This window comes from Triturus cristatus, chromosome 1_2 (assembly GCF_964204655.1).
Source record: "Triturus cristatus chromosome 1_2, aTriCri1.1, whole genome shotgun sequence".
Lineage (NCBI taxonomy): Eukaryota > Metazoa > Chordata > Amphibia > Caudata > Salamandridae > Triturus > Triturus cristatus.
The window spans coordinates 871,554,571-871,576,770 of NC_140580.1; positions in this window are offsets into that span (position 1 = coordinate 871,554,571).

Sequence of the window (22,200 nt, forward strand, 5' to 3'; positions counted from 1 at the left end):
CCACCTCCTGTCGCCGTTGCAGCCTTCCTGTTTGCAGCAGGTTTGTGTCTGATTTAGGTTGTCACATCATGCCAGCGCCTCTTGGCCTCCTCGATTGCCGTCCTCGGCACTCCGACTGCATTCCAGGTGGTCTACTTGTGGGTCAGTTGATGGTAGTGTTCTGTCATCTCCGTGACGCTGATCTGGTTTTGCTGCGGACTGCACCCCGTCTTCCTATCCTACTTCTCCTCGGCTGTCCCCGGCCCCGTTGTTCCTTGCTGGTTGTCTGTGGGGGTTGTGGGGTTCGTGTTGGCCTCTGCGCTCGGTCAGGGTGCATCCATGTTGCTACGCACTTTCGATTGTTTCTGGTGTGTTGTTTCTGTGGTTTTTATGGTGCATTTTCCCGCCAGATGTGTGGGATTTGCGAGCCTGTGGCTGGTTTTCGCTGCTTTTTGTACCGAGATTGGCCTCATTGCATGATTTTTTGCGTTCGCGTTTCACATTTTTGCGGTGTGGCGTTGATTTTAACGCGGACATGTGTCGCATTATCTGGAGACTATCGCATGGTACCGCCGTGTTGAGAATGCTTGGTTAACACGGAGTACATTTCCCGCGATAGACTGCAAAGTTGTAGGTTGCGTTAAGTTACTTTTGCGATGATTATCACTCGTTCTTGAGAATATGACCCGTAGAGTACTCTGGGGGCCTGCCTGTGCGCGTAAAAAGCTCTAGCAAGACAGAGTCAGAATTCAAGATGACATAAGGGCATGTCAATGCCAATAGTAAGAACTTCATAATACTTCCCAATGTACCACACAATGCACATTTGTGCACTACTGCCTATAGCATCACACACTTCATCTGCCAATGTACAACACAATGCACATTTGAGCACCGCTGCTCATAACAATGCACTTCGAGACCAAGAAGTACATTCCACACCTCTCTCTCTTGCTCATGCTTTCAAATGCACATCCCACACGTTCTGTTCTTGGCAAGCTGTGTGACAGCTTCCACTTTAAAACTACGAGCGATACGAAAGGGAAACAAGGCATATGCAGGACGTACATTCATGCTAGGGTAAAATGAAACACCAAAAGTTATGATAGTAGTCAAAGGTCATCACATGGTTTCAAAGCAAAGGAGTGCCTCTAGTGCTACATTCCACCCCATGACCTTTGACTATCTTAACATACATATCAAAAAAGAACATCTTAAGTGAAAGCACGAATATAAAATGAAACACATGTCAAAACAGTGACATTATAAAAGCATGTAACATAATACTTCATCTAAAATAATTCATGCTTATCTGATAATAAGCACACATTAAAACAGTGACATCATATAAGCATGTAACATAATACTTCATCATCTAAAATAGATCATGCATATCTGATAATAACTTGGCTTTAGGAATAAATGTATGACGAATGCACAAAATGAGTACACAAATAGAATCAAACATGTTAAATCATTGCTGCTCATAGTGTTTTAAATGGCTAATTCTGGAACTTCTACTATTGAAGCAGCCAAACTCATATATTTTGCTTAAAATAAAGGAATGTAAAAAAAAAATGTTGTCAAACTGAACAGCATTTCCGGTAACTCTCTGGATTTAATTAAAAATGTTCTTCTGTGTGAAAGACACACAGCCTTCTTGCTTTGAAATGATATCTTTTAACATTTTACTTCATTTTCACAACATCAGTTCATTATCACTGGTTAGGTAAGTTCATCTGGTTGATTCAGCTAAAGGATGTCAACAACGATGTCAGTCTGCACTGTCCGGTGACTACTCCAGGGTTGGGGGGGTCCCACACCCTCAGGGACCCATTCAGACAAAGGCACCCACACGCAGGACAGGGACATCAGGTACAACAACACGTAACAGTATGATCTGAAAAAGAAACAAGCATCACTCTTCTTACAAAAAATATTTTTCGAAAAGCACACGCTATCCTTTTTCTGTTTTGGGTCTGATATCACAATTTTATTTTTTCTGTCTCCACGTTCTCAGCTGGCTCTGGTGAATTATGTGAGAATTCTACCCACACTATGGCCTTTGAATTCTTGGTATTGGGGAATTATGTGAGAATTCTACCCACTATGGCCTTTGAATTCTTGGTATTGGCGTAAAACTCTCCTTTCCCTTGCGCTCAGTAAGAAGGGCTGGGGCAGTCCCTTCCTGACTATCTCTCCACACACTGCTGAATAAGTACACCCTTGATCGTTTTGCCATGGCTGGACGCATGTGAAGTACGCAAGCCGGAAACTCAGATGGTAACTGATTTGCAAAACTGCCATTGGCAGAGCTACCAACAGATGCAGCATTTGGGCACGGTACAGTTCCACGTGACTGGGCTTGTGCATGTGCCCGGGATTGCCTGCCATTGCGTTTGTTGGTCTCGTACCACCGCCACTCTGCAAACCGGCGGCAGTTCTGTGAACGATATGCTACAGCTCCGAGCAATGGGTCGTATGTGTGTTCAACGTTTGGACGAATGGGTTGTCTTTTTTACAGATGTGTTGGGGGCATGCCATGCAGGTGTAGCTCGAGCAGGGACAAGTGTGTGTGGGGTGTGGACACGTTGCTCTTTCATTAGCACAGTTCGTGGTGTGGGAGTCACCAGAGTTTGGTATGGTATCTCACTCAGGGAGTGCCGGGCGCAATGGAGAGGAATTTTACTTTATAAAATGAAGCACATCATGGAATGTTTTTCAGAATAAGACTTGGGGTTTTATTTATGCAATGCTCTCTAACAGAAAGGCTTTCCCAGATGTCAAATGAACAACAGTCAAATGTATATATACCATGATGGTCCAGTTGAAGGCATCAGCCGAAATGCGTCGACCATCCCTTTTGTTTTTGCACTTGGTGTCAAAGAAGAAAAAAATGAAAAAATAAATATATTTTAATTACCTGACTTGCCGTGCTGTGGAATCCCTCTGTGCTGTGGATACTCTAGTGGGGGACACTGCCAAGTTGTTCGGAATATATATATATATATATATATATATATATATATATATATATATTCACTTAAAAAACCATAGGTTTCACACATGTTATAGTTAGCTGGACATTTCACTCGTAAAAAAACAATGAAATTCCCCCGTTATAGTTAGTGCAGGCAACTATAACTCACACGATCCCAATCCTCTACTGATGACGTCAGATATTACATCACTGATGACATATGTGTCTTTATGAAAAATAAATATTTGTAATATATGTATAGCTAAAGATTAATGGAAGAAGACATGGGTAAATAAGTGTCTAAATACAGTGATGTAATATCTGACGTCATCAGCAGAGGATTGCGGTCGCGTGAGTTATAGTTGCCTGCACTAACTATAACGGGGGAATTTCATTGTTTTTTTACGAGTGAAATGTCCAGCTAACTATAACATGTGTGAAACCTATGGTTTTTTAAGTGAATTTGCAAGGTTTTTTAAATGCTAATTCGTAACTATAACGTGTGTGAAACCTATGGTTTTTTCAGTGAATATATAAACATATAAATATAATCTGCATATCTATATAAATATAAATTCATGCAAACATATACATATATGCATACATATACATGGTATGTACATGAAAGTTTGAAAAACTCTAATACAAGCAAAGCTAAAAAGCCACCTAATTACAAACAGAATTGCTTTAACTTAAACGAGGGCGAGACCTATTGCATTTTCAATGCTTGTTTACTTTGATTCCATCAAGAAGGCATTCAGATGTGTCCCACATTTTCCATAAATTCTGAATGGTAGCACTCTAGTTGCTCATTAGATCACTGTAGTAAAGCTACTGCTCACCAGGGAAGTCTGCTGCTGGTATTGAAAGTGCATGTTTCAGTCTGCATGTCAGAATTTTTTAATGAAATAGAAGAGGATTTGATAAGTCACTCAAAATGTGCCCTAATTTTTCTTTTTTCCTCACTAATCATAATTTCTATGGCAAAATGAACCTCCTCATTGTGTTCCTTTTAAATTAAACTACTCACTCTCTACTACTCACTCGCTACTACTTTCTACTACTCACTCTCTACTACTCACTTTCTACTACTCTCTACTACTCTACTACTCTCTACTACTCACTCTCTACTACTCACTCTCTACTACTCTCTACTACTCTCTACCACTCACTCTCTACTACTCTACTACTCACTCTCTACTACTCTCTCTCTACTACTCTCTCTCTCTACTACTCCCTCTCTACTACTCTCTCTACTACTCACTCTCTACTACTCACTCTCTACTACTCTCTACTACTCTCTACTACTCTCTACTACTCTCTGCTACTCTCTACTACTCACTCTCAACTACTCACTCTACTACTCTCTCTACTACTCACTCTACTACTCACTCTACTACTCTCTACCACTCACTCTCTACTACTCTCTCTCTCTACTACTCGCTCTCTACTACTCACTCTACTACTCTCTACTACTCTCTACTACTCTCTCTGCTACTCACTTTCTACTACTCTCTACTACTCACTCTCTACTACTCACTCTCTACTACTCTCTACTACTCTCTCTACTACTCACTCTCTACTACTCACCCTCTACTACTCTCTACTACTCTCTCTCTGCTACACACTCTCTACTACTTGCTCTCTACTACTCACTCTACTACTCACTCTACTACTCACTCTCTACTACTCCCTACTACTCCCTACTACTCACTCTACTACTCACTCTCTACTACTCTCTACTACTCACTTTCTACTTTTCCACTACTCTCTACTAATCACTCTCTACTACTCACTCTGTACTACTCTCTACTACTCTCTCTACTACTCTCTCTACTACTCTCTACTACTCACTCTCTCTACTACTCTCTCTCTACTACTCACTCTCTACTACTCATTCTCTACTACTCACTCTCTACTACCTTCTCTCTACTACTCTCTACTACTCTCTACTACTCACTCTCTACTACTCTCTACTACTCACTCTCTACTACTCTCTACTACTCACTCTCTACTACTCTCTACTACTCACTCTACTACTCATTCTCTACTACTCATTCTCTTCTACTCTCTCTCTGTTACTCAGTCTCCACCACTCACTCTCTACTACTCTCTACTACTCACTCTTTAATACTCACTCTCTACTACTCCCTCTACTACTCACTCTCTACTACTCTCTACTACTCCCTCTACTACTCACTCTCTACTACTCTCTACTACTCTCTACTTCTCACTCGCTACTACTTTCTACTACTCACTCTCTACTACTCACTACTACTCTCTCCTACTCACTCTCTGCTACTCTCTCTACTACTCTCTACTACTCTCTCTACTACTCTCTCTCTACTCTCTATTACTCATCCTCTACTCTCTACCTCTCTACCTTTCTCTACCTCTCTCTCTACTACTCTCTACCTCTCTACCTCTACCTCTCTACCTCTACCTCTCTACCTCTACCTCTCTACCTCTACGTCTCTACCTCTACATCTCTACCTCTCTACCTCTCTCTACACGCACACATATGCACATATATGCATTTATATATATGTATGTGTATATATATGTATATACATACATTTATAAACATATATATAATCTGCATATCTATATAAATACAAATATAAATGCATGCATACATATACAGATATGCATGTTATTTACATGAAATTTTGAAAAACACTAATAAAAGCAAAGCTAAAAAGCCACCTAATTACAAACAGAATTGCTTTAACTTAAACGAGGGCGAGACCTATTGCATTTTCAATGCTTGTTTACTTTGGTTCCATCAAGAAGGCATTCAGATGTGACACATTTGCCATACATTCTGAATGGTAGCACTCTAGTTCCTCATTAGATCACTGTAGTAAAGCTACTGCTCACCAGGGAAGTCTGCTGCTGGTATTCAAAGTGCATGTTTCAGTCTGCATGTCAGAACTTTTTAATGAAATAGAAGAGGATTTGAGAAGTCAAAATGTGCCCTAAGTTTTCTTTCTGCAGCACTAGTCATAATTTCTATGGCAAAATGAACCCCCTCATTTTGTTCCTTTGCAAATTAAATGTTTTAAATGTTACCACTTTATTCCAATCAAGATGACTACAGGTGTGCCATACCTTTGTCATAAGTAAGACTGTTAGCGCTCTAGTTGTTCTTTAAAACACTCTGGGATTTCTGTCATTGGGCTATACTTGGGCTACATATCGGTGATATTTGTGCTACATTTGGGCTCTTTTGTCTCTGTTGGCCATCTTGGGAGACTTGTTATGAAGTTTCCTAATTTCCTCATTTACTGCAGTCTCCTCAGTAGGCATACTGTCATTTTTTTTACTTTGATTCAATGAAGAAGGCATTCAGATGTGTCACACATTTGCCATAAATTCAGAATGTTAGCACTCTAGTTGCTCATTAGATCACTGTAGTAAAGCTACTGCTCACCAGGGAAGTCTGCTGCTGGTATTGAAAGTGCATGTTTCAGTCTGCATGTCAGAATTCTTTAATGAAATAGAAGAGGATTTGAGAAGTCACTCAAAATGTGCCCTAATTTTTCATTTTTGCAGCACTAATCATACATTCTATGGCAAAATGAAGCCTCTCATTTTGTTCCTTTTTAAATTAAATGTTTTAAATGTTACCACTTTATTCCAATCAAGATGGCTTCAGGTGTGCCATATCTTTGTCATAAGTAAGACTGTTAGCGCTCTAGTTGTTCTTTGGAACACTCTGGGAAGCTGCAGTAGAACACAAAGGAATCAACTGACAGTCTCTGCCCTTGTTGGATGTACATGTTTTACTGAGAATGTCAGACTTCATTCTCACATGACTGAGAAAGATAATGTGAATTTACAGAAAATATGCTCTCAGTTTAGCTTATAGATCACCTTCCAAACCTCTGTGGGAAAAGCATGTGAAAATAGTTTTCTCTCAAACATGATATCCCAGCAGAAGGCTTTTTCACATGGTAAAATCACCTTAGAACATACTACAATTCCTAAAATGAGTATGGTACCATCAGCAAATGATTTATAATGTAACTAAAGTCTTAAAACCTTCTATTAACTGCAATGCTTTTTAATGAGGTGCTATCATGTATATTGGTCCCAAGATGGCTGCCAACACTTCTTGGATGAAGTGCTGACAGCCAATCAGATCTCACAATGAGATGTGTGGTTAGGCTCCGCCCAGATATGTATATGATTTTACTTTTGATTTTCTCAAGAACTACTGAACGGATTTACACCATATATGCAAAAGGCACATGCCTGACCTGAGGACTACCTCTTTGCCAAATTTCAAGTAATTCTGTTCAGCCGTTCTGGCTGTAGCTGTGTCTAAAGGTCCTATGGAAAAATGCATGGGGAAAACGTGTTTTGGGACCCCCCTTTTTTCTCGGCCCCCGCTTTACGAATCACCCTGAGACTTTCAGGGTAGGAGCTGAACGGAGCGCCCCATTAGTTTTGAAAATTTCACGAGTATTCGTCAACCGGCGCCAAAGTTATTCAAAATAGAATTTTGAGATTTCCTATGGAAACTAGGTTGTAACTATAACTATCTACTGGCAACCGCCAGTAGATAATATATATATATATATATATATATATATATATATATATATATATATATATATATATATATATATATATATATATATATATATATATATATATATATATATATATATATATATATATATATATTCACTGAAAAAACCACAGGTTTCAGGGATGTTACAGTTAGTTGGACATTTCACTCATACAAAACCAGAGAAATGTGGACGTTATAGTTAGTTCAGCTAACTATAATTCGCTCCCCCGCAATGCACTGCTGATGACGTCACATATTACATCATTCATGACATGGTCAGTGACATCACTGGTGACATCACTGATGACATCTCAAAGGACATCACTGACGACATCATCCAGTGACTGTTTTTCTGAAAAGTTTAAGTATGTTTTATATATACATATGCCAAGGTTTACTGAAGAGTAAGTGGGTGTATAAGTGTTTGAATGGATGATTTAGTAAGTGTGTGACTGTCTGTATAAGTGAGTGATTAAACGTGTCTTAGTGAATGCATGGGTTGGTGACTAAACTGTGTAAATGTCTGTATCAGTCTGTCAGTTGGTGTGTAAGCGGTGGCATGGGTTGGTGAGTAGATAAATGAGTGTCTATATGGGTTACTGATTGGTTGTCTGAGATTCTGTATGGGTGCCTGAGTGTCTGTGTGGGCGGGTGGGGGGTGTGTGACTCCATGCATGGATGTGTGAGTGGTTGATTCACTGGGTGTATGGATTCAAGAGTAAATCTGTGAAGGGCCGTATGGGTTGCTGAGTATATGTATGGGTGTGTTGGTGAGTCAATGGATGTCTGAGTGGTACATGTGTGAGTAGCTACATATGTGAAAGGCAGTATATGTGAGTTTTGGAGTATATACATGAACTATATGTGAGAGAGAGAGTGATTGTGAGAGTGGCTGTATGTATGAGTGTGTGGTTGTATTCGTGATTGTATAAGAGAGTAAGTATGTGTTAGTATCTGTATGAATAAGTGAGGTGGTGTTTGTATAACTGTATAGGTGAGTAAATGAAAGTGTGATTGATGTTTTGCATGAATGATGTGTGAGTAATGCTATGGATGAATGGTGGTGTGTGAGTGTCTCTATAGGTGTATGAATACATATGATAAGGCTGAACTGATGAGTGACCACATGTATGAGTGACTGTATGGGTGAATGAGTGGATGTGTGTATAGACTTAGGAATCAGTGAGTGGCTGTGTAGTAACTGGTATTGGTGTGTCTATGGTTTCGAAAATGGTAGTCTGTATTTTAGAGTAGGTGTATCAAAGGTTATATTAGGGTGTGAGGAGGTGCATCAGATTATCACGTGGATGATGTAATCAGTGATGTCATTTGAGATGTCATCAGTGATGTCATCAGTGATGTCACTGACCATGCCATGAAAGATGTAATATGTGACATCATCAGCAGTGCATTGCGGGGACACGAGTTATAGTTTGCTGAACTAACTATAACAGCTAAATTTCTCTGGTTTTGTATGAGTGAAATGTCCAACTAACTATAACATCCCTGAAACCTGTGTTTTTTTCTGTGAATTTCTAAGGTTTTTTTAAATGCTAATTTCTAACTATACCGTCCCTGAAACCTGTGGTTTTTTCAGTGAATTTCAAAGGTTTTTTAAATGCTAATTTCTAACTATAACGTCCATGAAACCTGTGTTTTTTTAGTGAATTTCCAAGGTTTTTTAAATGCTAATTTCTAACTATGCCTACAGAGGTAGGACATATGCCGAAAGACGAAGAAAGGTGCAGAAAGAAGCAAGAGATGTGCACAAAGAACCAACAGAGGAGCAGAAAGAAGCCTTGTTGCAAAGTTATCCTGTGCCCTCAACTTTTTGCTGATGGGTTCTGGTGGTAACTGACTCTGACTAACCAGGCCTAGAGCCAGTGCTTTGCTAAAAGACACTTAGAATACAGTGAAAACACCTACATACACTAGGGAACACTATGCGTTGAGGTACCCCTTTAATTGCCATGACCTCCTCTGTAAGGCTCTAGCACATAATAGGGCAGGGGGATTAAAACTACCTCTAAGTCAGAGGTGCAGAAAGATGCTTCTTTAAGTTGTAGTCACGTTTGCAGAGTGGTGGAGAAAGGGTGCTTGGCCTCCAACCAGCGCTCAGGAATTCCGCTGTATAGGACTTAGAGGAGGTACCAGGAGGGCTTCTTGGCCCCAAAGTCCCTCAGGAGTAAATTGGACTTTATTCCCTATTCCGTAGTCTGCCAGGAGGCGCAATTGCAGAGTGGTGGAGAAAGGGGGACATGGCCTCCAAAGACGTCTTATTAATCCCACTGTGTGGGAATTGCTGTAGGTAACAAGAGGGGTAGTTGGCCCCAAGGACAACCTTGGGGGCCAACTACCCCTCCTATTACCTCCAGTAAGTCCCATACAGCAGGATTGCTAAGTTCTCATAGCAGGCCACGCCCCCTTTGCCCACCACTCTGCAAACATGCTCCCTGGCACGCTCTTGGATGGGGATTGAAGTCCCCTTCGCTGATGGGGGTCATTTAGGGGCCAACCAGCCTACCTCTCACCTCCAGTAAGCCCCACACAGTGGGATTGCTGAGAGGTGGACACAGGCCACACCCCCTTTCCCCACCACTCTGCAAACGCGCCTCCTGGTGCGCTGCAAGTTGGGGTATTAAGTCCTCTTCATTCCTGAGAGTCTGTGGGGGCCAACTAGCCCACCAGGTACCTCCAGTAAGCGCCCCACAACTGGATTGCTGAGAGAGGTCCGAAGCCATGCCCCCTTTTTACACCATTCTGCAAACACGGCTCCCAGTGCACTGCTGCTCAAGGGATGACGTCCACTTGTGTCCTGGGGTCCTCAGGACACAAGTGGACCTCACCGCCCCTCCAGCAGTGCGCCAAGAGCAACCAAAGCACTGTTGGCTATGACAGGGCAGGAGCTATAGCAAACAGCAATGTCCCAGGAGTGGGCACCTCTGGACATTGCAGGAGCCAGCCCTGGGGGGTGGCGGTCCCCAGGCCATCAAGGGCTCCTGGAGGGGGGCCATATGGTCCCCCTCCCAAGTGTTTAAAGCCCCAGGGAGGTGGTGGTCCCCAGGCCCCGGGGGTCTGCAACGGACCCTTGTATTTGAATATTTAGCACCCTTGGGAGGTGGTGGTCCCAGGGCAGTGTTGGGGGGCAGGAGCCCCCCCCCACACTTTTCAAAATTCAATTTAAGCGCCGGGGAGGTGGCAGTCTCCGGGGCTTGGGGGGGCCTCCCATATTAATGAATGCCCCGGGGAGGTGGCGGTCCCTGGATCAGTGTGGGGGGCGGGAGCCCTCCATACATTTTATGAGAAGCCCCAGGGAGGTGGCAGTCCCCAGGGCTGCAGGGGGGCTGCGTGCCCCCCGCACATAATGAATATAGCCCCAGGGAGCTGGCGGTTCCCGTGGCTGCGGGGGCCACTGCCTGCCCTCACTAAATATTTGGACATTGCCCCTGGGACCTCGACCACCCGGGGGCTTATACAAAATGAAGCGTGAGAGACAGCGCTTAATTTTATTTATTTTTTCTCGGCCGGATTTGCGCACCCCGCGTGAATTCCGCCATTTAAAAAAATGCTTTTTTTTACCCCTTGGGGTCCTTGTGGGACCCCCTGAGCAGGCCTAGGGGGTCAGGGTGTTTCTACCCTGCCCCCTTTTCTTGTTTTTCATCTTTTTTTCACCCTTTTTCATGCCACTCAGTTACCGAGTCACAAAATGGCTGCCAACAATTCCTGGTTTGGCAGCCAATCAGAATGAAGCTCATGCCCGGGAGGAGTCACGACTCTTCGGTGCTCAGATATCGATATTTTTATTTTTTAAATTGCTCAGCAATACTGTACGGATTTACACCATTTAAAAAAAGGGCGCTTTCTGAACCAAGAGCTACATTTTTGCCAAATTTGGTATAATTCCGTTCAGCAGTTCGGCCTGTAGCCTGTTCCAAAATTTCCTATGGAAATCAACATGGGGAAAACACGTTTTGGGATCCCCCTTTTGGCTCAGCCCCTGCTTGAGGAATCACCCTGAAACTTTTAAGACAGGAGCTGACCGGAGTGCCCTATTAGTTTTGAAAATTTTGCAAAGATTCGTCAAACTGCGCCAAAGTTTTTGGCAAATCAAAAAACGCTTTTCCTATGGAAACTAGGGGGCTCATTATGATGGCAGGCGGAGGCACAACCGCGGAGCTGGTGGTGGAAAATGACCTTTTCCGCACTCCAGCAGCACTCCAGCAGCTCCCATTTCCCGTCCGCCCCGGAGGGACGTGAACCGCCAGAAATTTGCACCCACCACCGCGGCGGAGGGAGCAAATAGAGACCCACCACCGTGCAGAATGACGTCCCGTCTGCCGTACAAATCACGATGCCCCAAACAGCCCAACACACCGCAGCGGAGAATCCACCCATCCAGAGACGGCGGAAGCACAACAGCAGAGCGCGAAACCAGACTCCCGGTCCCCTCCACCTGGTCCGGACCGCAATGGATCCAGCTCTACAAGCCTTTCCGCTGCTGTACCTCATCCGCTACAAAATAATGCACCGTCGCGGACAACGCCACATGGAACGCAAATACACAACTCTGCACACAACCACAACACACAACTCCTGTGCTGATATACGGTTCCTGTCCACATCAGACACCCTGGTGGGGAGAGGAAAACATTCCCAACTGTACCCACACATGTCCTACCTGTCACAAACTCACCCCTCTTCATCCATGTCACCCATCAACCGAGAAATCACTGCAATCTCCCGGTCATGTCACCGCAGTGGTGAAGACGCAGGAAAACCTGCGCACAATGTAGTAGGCTGGGCCAGTCATGGGCAGTCCACAAAGATTAACAGGGCTCCACCTCCACCCTGCACACACTACGCTTCCCACACCTATTTGGGAGCATGCTGTATGCCCCTCCTGTGCCCCCCTGCACAATTAATCTGCCAGGTGTAGCCAGACCTTGCACCTCACACACCAAAGGACAAGGGAGCCTGTCTTGGAAGGTGAGGCTGAAGAGGAACACCCTGCACAGAAGCTCAGTGGCTGGACAACCCTCCTCCTCACACCTACCTGCCACTCATGTGAAGCAAACTGAGTATAATTACAAAATGAAGACTCACACTGCATATGAACATCCACTGAACTGTTCACACTGCCTGTCAAGTCACTCACAAACACCCTCTGCCACATACTCATACCATAGGTCAGCAGCAATGGAGGATAATAAATGGGACAGTCAAAAGTGAAGATAGAAAGTGCTGGAAAGCCATGGAGCAAGCCACATAGCATGTGTACATCACATGCAAGAGAAGGAACTTATCACACCACCCTTAGGCCATCATATCAGACATGGGTGGCACAGTGAGTGAAATTAAACCAAAGTAACCTCCATGCAACAACACAGGGAGACATCAAGCCAAGCCTTGCATAGGCACAGGGATGATAGGAAGTGTCTGGAGTCAAACAGTGATCAGCCACACATCTGTGTCAACTTACATGACATGTGTATGTCATCAGCACAACACACATGGCTCATTGTCACACTCCCTGACTGTCAAACACAAGTAGGACCTTCACACATTGCCCCTCCTCTAACCACCTCACACCTGCAACACTCAACACCAGTGTGAAACACACTGAATGGTGCAAATGATGTCCTGTGAGTTCACTGACAACCAATCACACTCCGTGGGGTGCATCCACAAACATCACACTCACACTCAGGGATGCCTGAACCAATGCAGATGCAAAAACAATAGCCAAACACAAAGCTCACAAACAACGTACACAGAAGTCCAACAAGCCCACAGATGGTCAGCCAAACCGTGGAAAGGCAATGTGACCCTGACACAAAAGGAATACACAACATTGTCACTGAGGCCCAATGCACAGACACCATACCTCAACACAAAAAAGAAGTGCATCATCAATAATCAACCATGAACACTAACTGGGATCAATGGGACAATAAGCTAACACAGACAGAGACACCACACCACTCATAAAGTGGACAAGGTGCCATATTGTACCACAAGCATGCACATGCACAATCTTGACAAGTGACAGGTCAAAAATAGGAGGACAAACCACCAATGTGTACTAAAATCCCAGCAACAAGAATCCACCTTGCTGCATGTGACAGACACACAAATAATGCACACCACACCTGCAACACACATCTAAATGTATCACACAGCAACAACTACGCACACACAACGTCGTTCAAATAGAGCATCATACACACATACCATCTGTCAGTAGAAAGAGCCAACACAGGCCAAACGCTGCATACATCCACAACAAAAACACAACAGATGCACATACCAATCCATCACATTGCAAACTCAGTTGCACATCAGGGGGATGCACAACAAGCAAGTACAAGGCAACATACACTGACAACACTGCATGCACACCAAGCAGTGTGTGCACACCAACCAAATCAGTAGCACACACATCTAAGTGCCACACCATGTACTCACACAGCACAAATCAGGACTGCACACATAGAACATCACACTCAGGAAGGGTGGCAGTACCTCAGCAAACACACATACAGCTTAGTCATCACCCACAGATGCACAACTCAGGGACACGCAGGTACAAACAACATGACCAGAGGACTGTGCTGCACAAACATTTGCACTGCACATGAGCAACTATGACAGCAAACCAGTACAAGAAAATAACACATAACTAATTGGGAAAATGTCCTGAGTAGCACATTGGTCCTGTACACAGATCAGCCTCACACAGCACAGTGTCACACTATGAAGTGGTGGGGAGGCTCACACACTGGCACTCCATAGGGTGGAAGACATAAGATTGAAGTGGTGTGTACTTCAGTAGGGGGCAGGTGAGGAGTGTATAGTACACAAACACACAGAGGAGTGACTCACAATGTGTAGGCATCAGAAGCACATAAAGGGGATAGCATTACCCCACATACCATACTGGAGCCAAAAATGGGCCACATGACAGCAATGCATGACAAAACTCACAAAGGATGTCAGTGTGTCTGAACAGTGTGCACAAACAGTAACAAGACACATGGCTGATCAACAAAACACAACACAGACTTGGCTGTCACACACTCCGCATACTCACAACTGGCAGCAACAACAAGTAGGTGTCCCCCAGGAGTGCAAGCACATGGCATACAATTAAACAAACAGGCACTCACCTTCTGGGGCATACATATGTGCAGTCGGCATTGCAGGGGCACACACACAACACTACTGACAAAGTCAACCCCTTCACACTTTATGACCACCTGAGTGCACACATTCAAATGTACCCATGTGACTAGGAAGACAGGCAATCACAAGATAAACAAACATCAACACTGCTGTTCACACATCAAGAAAGATCACACAGATATGATGGACCTTGACCAACCCGCAAGTAATCCTGTGGATAGAATTCACCTCTGTTCTGGTATTGCATCATAAACTGACGTGTACAATTTTGCAAACATGACCATATGATGAGTATGATAATAGTAGATCATCACAAAAACACATCATTGCACTCTCAAGCCTCAGAATGAAGAAGAACTAGAGTGCCTCTCACCACTGGCAAACACAGAAAAAGCAAAACAAGCAATTGGCAATGTTAAAGTGGCATACAGAGCATTTGTCACATGCAACCATACCCATACAGAAAACACTTTTATTTAGCAAGGACACCGACAAAGCAGATAACAGGAGTAACTGTCTTTATTACATATCAGCAAGATAGGCATCAAAAGTAGACAACAGCAAGGCCAGTGGCCAGTCCATAGTGCAAAGGAGGGACTTGTGTGCATGAAAACCTGCATAGGGAACGGGCATCCAAAGTTACAAACAGCAAGGCCAGTGGCCAGTCCATAGTGCAAAGGAGGTACATGTGTGCCTGAGAACCTGCACAGGGAGTGGGCATCCAAAGTTACAAACAGCAAGGCCTGTGGCCAGCCCATAGTTCAAATGAGGGACATGTGTGCCTGAGAACCTGCACAGGGAATGGGCATCCAAAGTTACAAACAGCAAGGCCAGTGGCCAGTCCATAGTTCAAAGGAGGGACACATGTGCATGAAAACCTACACAGGGAAGGGCATCCAAAGTTACAAACAGCAAGGCCAGTGGCCAGTCCATAGTGCAAAGGAGGTACACGTGTGCCTGAGAACCTGCACAGGGAATGGGCATCCAAAGTTACAAACAGCAAGGCCAGTGGACAGTCTATAGTGCAAAGGAGGGACATGTGTGCATGATAACCTGCGCAGGGAATGGGTGGTACCGTACACTGCCATGTTAAGCAACACAGCTAGGGGGATAACAATGGGCAGTCCAGGCACTGCTGTGAGAGAGATAGGTTTGGGAGGGGGACTGCTCCTCAGACTTGGCTGTCAGTCGAACTGGGAGGTGGCTGATTGTCAGGGCCAGTAGGAGGACTAGACCTGGGAGAGAGAGGACCAGCTGAGGTAGAGGCATCAGTGGCTTTGGTAGCCAGAGGGCTGCTTGGTCCGGGTGGCATGGTGGCACGTGGCGGCAGAGACATGCTGCTGTGAGACACAGTGTGTGAGGGTGAATGTGGAGGGCTGCCTCTCCACTTCTTGGGGATTCGATAGGGCAGAGCTGTCATGGTAGGAGTGGGAAGTGGGTTGGGCACAACAGGCACACTCTCCACCAAAGGTGCATCAGGTGCAGGTGGTGGCCCTCCCTCTGGGGATCTGCTGGATCTGGTGGTACGCTTGGCCTGGCCGTGCCTTTTCCCCTCCATCCCCTGTTGACCAAGTGAACCCCACACAGTGCCCTCCTGCCCCAGCTTCACAGGGGTGTGGGGGGGAGTTGAGGTTGTGGGTGAATCTGCTTTAGAGGGCTGTTTCTGCGGACTCTTCGCAGGCACCAGCTTCACAGCAGGCACGGCAACTTTTTGTCTATCTTTGGGAGGCGCTTTTGGGACCGGAGTGTCCTTGGATGAGGCTGATTTTGAGGCATGTGAGCCTGAGGCCTGCTTCTTGGCTTGATGCCCGAGTGTCACCTCAAAGGCTTTTGCCTTTGCGCTCCTGTGTAACTTTTTTTGCTTGGGAGATGGTGTCTGCACTCTGGGTCGCTTGGGGTGCTGCAGTTGTGTGCTGCGTGTGGAGTACCGGGAGACTGAGGGCTTTGGTGTGTGGTCACTCTTGTCAGATGTTGCCACTGGCAGGGGGGTTGCCGGAGGGACTGGAGCTGGACTCTGAGCCTGTGACTGCTGAATGGCTGCCGTCACTGTTTAGGACAAAGACTTGACTGTTCTGTGTAGCCCACCTAAGTCAGAATAAAGGCAACTACCTGACCCAACTTCTTATCATGATCCTGGAAGGCATTCAGGAGAGTACTATGACCCACACACAGCTGGCGCAAAAGGTCCACCGCCTCAACACTGAGGGCAGCAGGGGAGACAGGGGCAGGGGCAGCGGTGCCTGGGGGGAAGGACCTTCTTCCCTTCTTACTGTTGCGAGCACGTGCAGCACTAGTGGAAGTAGATGCGTCACCGCTGGCGTTAGATGACGTTGAGGTTGGTGTTTCTAGGCGTGATTCCTCAAGGGCTTTCCTGTCCCCCTCCGAGGCGCTGGTCACATCAGTGTCAGTAAGATCATGTGTAGCAGTCGTGCCAGAAGCTTCACCACTGGTGTCCGACCCCTGTCCTTCTGTGCCCTCGGTAGATGCCGCAAGAGACAGAGACGTAGGTTCAGTTCAGTGCCATATTAACAAACATCATATGCAACCAAAGCACAAAACAAGATGATGATACCCCCATGTTGCACACCCCCTGTGCAGTCTGCATGTGCAACCTTAATGCAAAAAACAAAAGATGCATGGTAACATGCATACTTGGCATTAATGATCCATGTGATGTTCACACAGCCAAATAGCTTGCCCGTGCCTCCATGTAACCTGACATGCAGATTCTTGTAAGCATACCTACGCACTTGTAGGTGAAAAAGATGTACATCTCAACATGTTGTCACAGTCACATATGTAGTCACTTTAAGGGGACAACACAGATACAGACTCTCAAATGTCCTTTTGCAATGCCCATAAGGTCCTGCTATCTACCATGTTGTGCTTTAAAGCACAACTACAGTTGCACATTGGTGTCAGATGTGTAGTTCTCACAATTTCAAGGTCAGACACATCGACAAAAGCACACTAAGATGAGGCACACTGCCGTTCACTGCCCAGTGATTTCCACGACTCCCCTAATGCAGCAGATGCCATAAGGCCACATCTCAGCATGCAATGTCAAGGGCCATAACATTAAAGAAATGAGAAAGTACATGTAGCGTAAATGCATGACAGTTGCACTCAACACAGAGGCCACTTACAAGCCACGGCATCACACTAGAAACATCACAGGGCTCCGCACTGGCTCAGGGTTGGGATACATGCAGTCACTCACACCCAAAGTCACACTTCGCAGAATTCTCAACCCCAACTTGCTGCTGATGGGCCCTTAAATGTTCATCCAGCTCTGGATGTGTCACTGCCAAGATGCTGGCCATTAGTGGTATCATGCTCCTGCGCGCCAACCAGCCAGTCCGAGGGAGCAGCCCCAGCGTCATATCTGCCACGTTTTTGCTCAGCCGGCAGATGTCATCCCACCTCTTGTGACAGTGAATGTGCGGTCGGTTGGAGACACCCAGAGCCAGCACCTTGCGTGCAATAGCCCCTTCATAAGGCCTTACGCTGGTGGACTTTAAGCTGCAGGCATGGGAGACAAGAGGAGGAAATTTCAGTAACACTGGGTTATGTACCATTGTGTCTCACTACAGGAGCATGCACAAACTTTGCACAGCTATTCACATATGTTTGGCAGAGGCCATACAGAATGACACGTAGTACATTAGCATAAGACATTCGTACCTAAATACATGCAGGTATGAGGATGGGCACAGTACCTGGCCATCACATGCACATGCAGAATGCCAGCACAGAAAGCAATGTGAAGATGGGCCCACAAACTGCATTGCAGATGTGGTCCCATCTGCAATGCAGTTTGTGGGTGGGCAAGACATTGTAAATGATGTTTCAGGGCAGATTCACTGTGTCCAACACTGCACACCCCTCAATGTCCTTAGCCTGTGAATGCCTACCTGTGCCATGGAGGTCACATTTAGGGATATGATCTTACATTCTTACACCCTTCTCACAAGGTCTGTCTGTGCAATCCACAGGCCTAAGATAGCTCATTGAGGAATAGGGTGGCAGACAACACATATGTCTCACTCTGTCCATTCGGTGATGGGTCCCTGTCAAATTGGGCAGTAACTGTGCAAGCCAGGGGTCTCACACTGTGGTTAAACGTGGGCCATCATAAACGTCACATGCATGCACAATATGAGAGGGCAAACAGTGCCTAAACATGTGAGTCAGTACACACAATGAAAATAATGGAAGGGTGATGTTTCAGGAGTACAACAATCTGCTGTGTCATATGGGAAATTCCACCAAGAGTGTCACCCTCATGCCTTTTAATTTTGTGCATACTACTCACGGATCCATGGTGGCAATACAAAGTAAAACACACTTCCATCAGTGCCCTCTGGATGAAAAGTCTTTGTAATGTCACAAATGAGCATGTGAAAACCTCATGGACTCAAACATCCATTAGTACAGGCAATGTCTGTTCTGACTTCCACTGTCCAAACCAGCAGTGTCACTGTATGGCTGCAAAAACAGTGCATGTCCCTCCCATCCTGAAATGCAGCCCGGGATATGTGTAAAATAGGCTACTAACCCCATTTTACTGAAGTCAGCATGCTAGGCAGTGTATCACACAAACCCACACTCTCAGGCACATACTGCAGCAGATCTACTTCATGTGTGCACCCTTTGCACTCTCCTACTTCAACTCTGAAACACTTACCATGACATCAGGAGCACCATATAGCCTCCCATACTGTGAGAGCACCTCGTCCACCAAGACCTTCAGCTCCTCTGTGGTGAAGAGACGGGCCCTGATGTTCTCAGTCCTCGCCATCACTGGGTCCATGAGACAGGAACAGCAGCAATTGGTGTTGAAGAGTCAGTCAGCAGTGTCTGGATGCAGTGGAAATGTGTGTCTCTCTCCCAGACATATATAGCTCCCTGGGGTTGTTTCAGTGGTACTCAGCTGCTGCAATTGGTGTTCCAGGTCAGCTTTTTTGAAATGTGACCAATGACCGGCCCGAGGTAGCAGAGCACGCCTACCGCGATTTTCAAAAGTGCAATTGTCTACAGCGATCGCAGTTCCCATTGGCTGTAAGGGCATGGGCATTGTCGGTGACACACCGCAGGGGTCAGGCGGTCGCTACCGCGATCGTGCATCTTTCAATTGCATCCAATGACCGGCCCGCTGCAGCGGAACACGACTACCGTGATTTTCAAAAGTGCAATTGTCTACCGCAATCGCAGTTCCCATTGGCTCTAAGGGCATGGACATTGGCAGTGACACACCGCCGGGGCCAGGCGGTCGCTACCGCGATTTGGCAGCTTGACATTGGTGCCTATGGCCGTGATTGTGGTGGCGGAGCACGCCAAACGCCATTTTCTACTGTGTATATCACTACCGCGATTGCGGTTCACATTAGTTGAATGGGCATGGGCATTGGCGGTGACACACCGCGGGGGCAAGGCGGTCGCTACAGTGATTTGGCAGCTTGACATTGGTGCCTATGGCCGTGATTGTGGTGGCGGAGCACGCCAACCGCCATTTTCTACTGTGTATATCACTACCGTGATTGCGGTTCACATTTGATGAATGGGCATGGGCATTGGCGGTGTCACACCGCATGTGCCAGGTGGTCGCTACTGCGATTTGGCAGCTTGACATTGGTGCCTTTGGCCATGATTGTGGTGGCGGAGCACGCCAAACACCATTTTCTACTGTGGATATCACTACCGCGATTGCGGTTCACATTAGTTAAATGGTCATGGGCATTGGCGGTGACACACCACGGGGGCCAGGCGGGCGCTACCATGATTTGGCAGCTTGACATTGGTGTCTATGGCTGTGATTGCGGTGGCTGTGCCCGCTTACAGCACCTATGGCACATCATGCTGTAGCAATGGCAATGGCCAGTGAAAAGTAAACAATTACTATGAATCATGCCACCAGATATTGTAATTCAAGCTAGTGTGACATTGAACTCACTGATGACTACACATGCCATGACAGTGCACAGAATTACATGCATTGGCATCGACTCCCTCAAATGTCACTTATGATATTGTTGTGCATGTACACAGATCTGTGGTATGATGGACTGTCAATTATGTACACATGTCAATGTGTGAGATGGCTAAGCAACACACATTAATGAAGGTCTGACTACATCATGTGCCTATTTCACTGTGTAGATTGCTTAACTCATGTGTATACTTGATCTTTGTGAACACACTGTGCCCATTGTGTTGTTAATGTGTGTCCTGTCCAACTTATGCAAGAAGGTATGGCAGGTACAGCAGCCACGTAAAAGCCAGCAATGTTGCTGTTTCACACTTGTGCAGTGTCAACTACTCTCAGGGCTGGTGACACAAGATGTTGGGATGTACCTTTTGGCATGCACATGGTCAGAATCTGTTTTTGGGGGACTCACTGTGTAAATACTGGACAAGTGTACAACTACTTTAGAACATGTAAGTTGTGCTGTAAACTGTAGTTTCCGGCCAGTCATTGTTGGCGCTGTGTCAGTCAAAACATAAGATGTTGGACACATCTCATAGGGGAATTGAATTGACATGTGTCCCCTTTCATCTCACCTAGGAGGCAACCAAATGTGCATCGTCCATTCACATTGCTTGCGGACATGGAGGATGAGGACATCATACGTAAATTCCGTTTGGATCGACCTACCCTTCAAGACCTATGTGGTCAGATGGAGCCTCATCTGAGGCCTTGCAGAACTGACTGCTTTGACATCAACGTGTAAGGTGATGGCGTTTCTGCATTTTATTGCAACGGGTTCGTTCCAGCACACGGTGTCCAGCGCAGGTGGGATGTCTCAACCAATGTTCAGCAGGGTGCTACGTGATGTCCTGTCCGCTATGATGACCTACAAGGACAGCTACATCCATTTCCCCAGGCGGCATGAAATGGCAGCTGTGAATGGTGATTTTTATGACCTTGCCCATATCCCTAATGTTGTTGGTGCCATTGACTGCACACATGTTGGCCTGGTTCCACCACAGGCACGTGAGCCCATCTACAGGAACAGGAAGCATTTCCATTCCATCAATGTGCAAGTGGTATGCCAGGTGGATTTGATAATCTCCCATGTTTGTGCCAATTATTCAGGATCAGCCCATGACTCCTATATCCTGTGTACCAGCATCATACCACAGCTGATGGCAAATCTGCATCCAGAGTGTGCGTGGATTGTGGGTGAGTACTCAGAGTCAAGTAGCATGCTGTATGTGTGACATGCTGTCCTCTGCCACAGTCATTGTACAAAATGGCTCTGTGTATCTCACACCTAGGTGACTCTGCATATCCCATCTGGCCTTGGTTGCTGAGCCCACTGAGGAATCCCAGGTCCCCAAGTGAAGTCCACTACAATGATGCCCATGGGAGGACACGTTATGTGGTGGAGCGCACTTTTGGCATTCTTAAGTCTGATTTCGGTGCCTGGACAAGACCGGAGGTGCACTGATGTACTCTCCCCAAAAGGTATGTCAGATC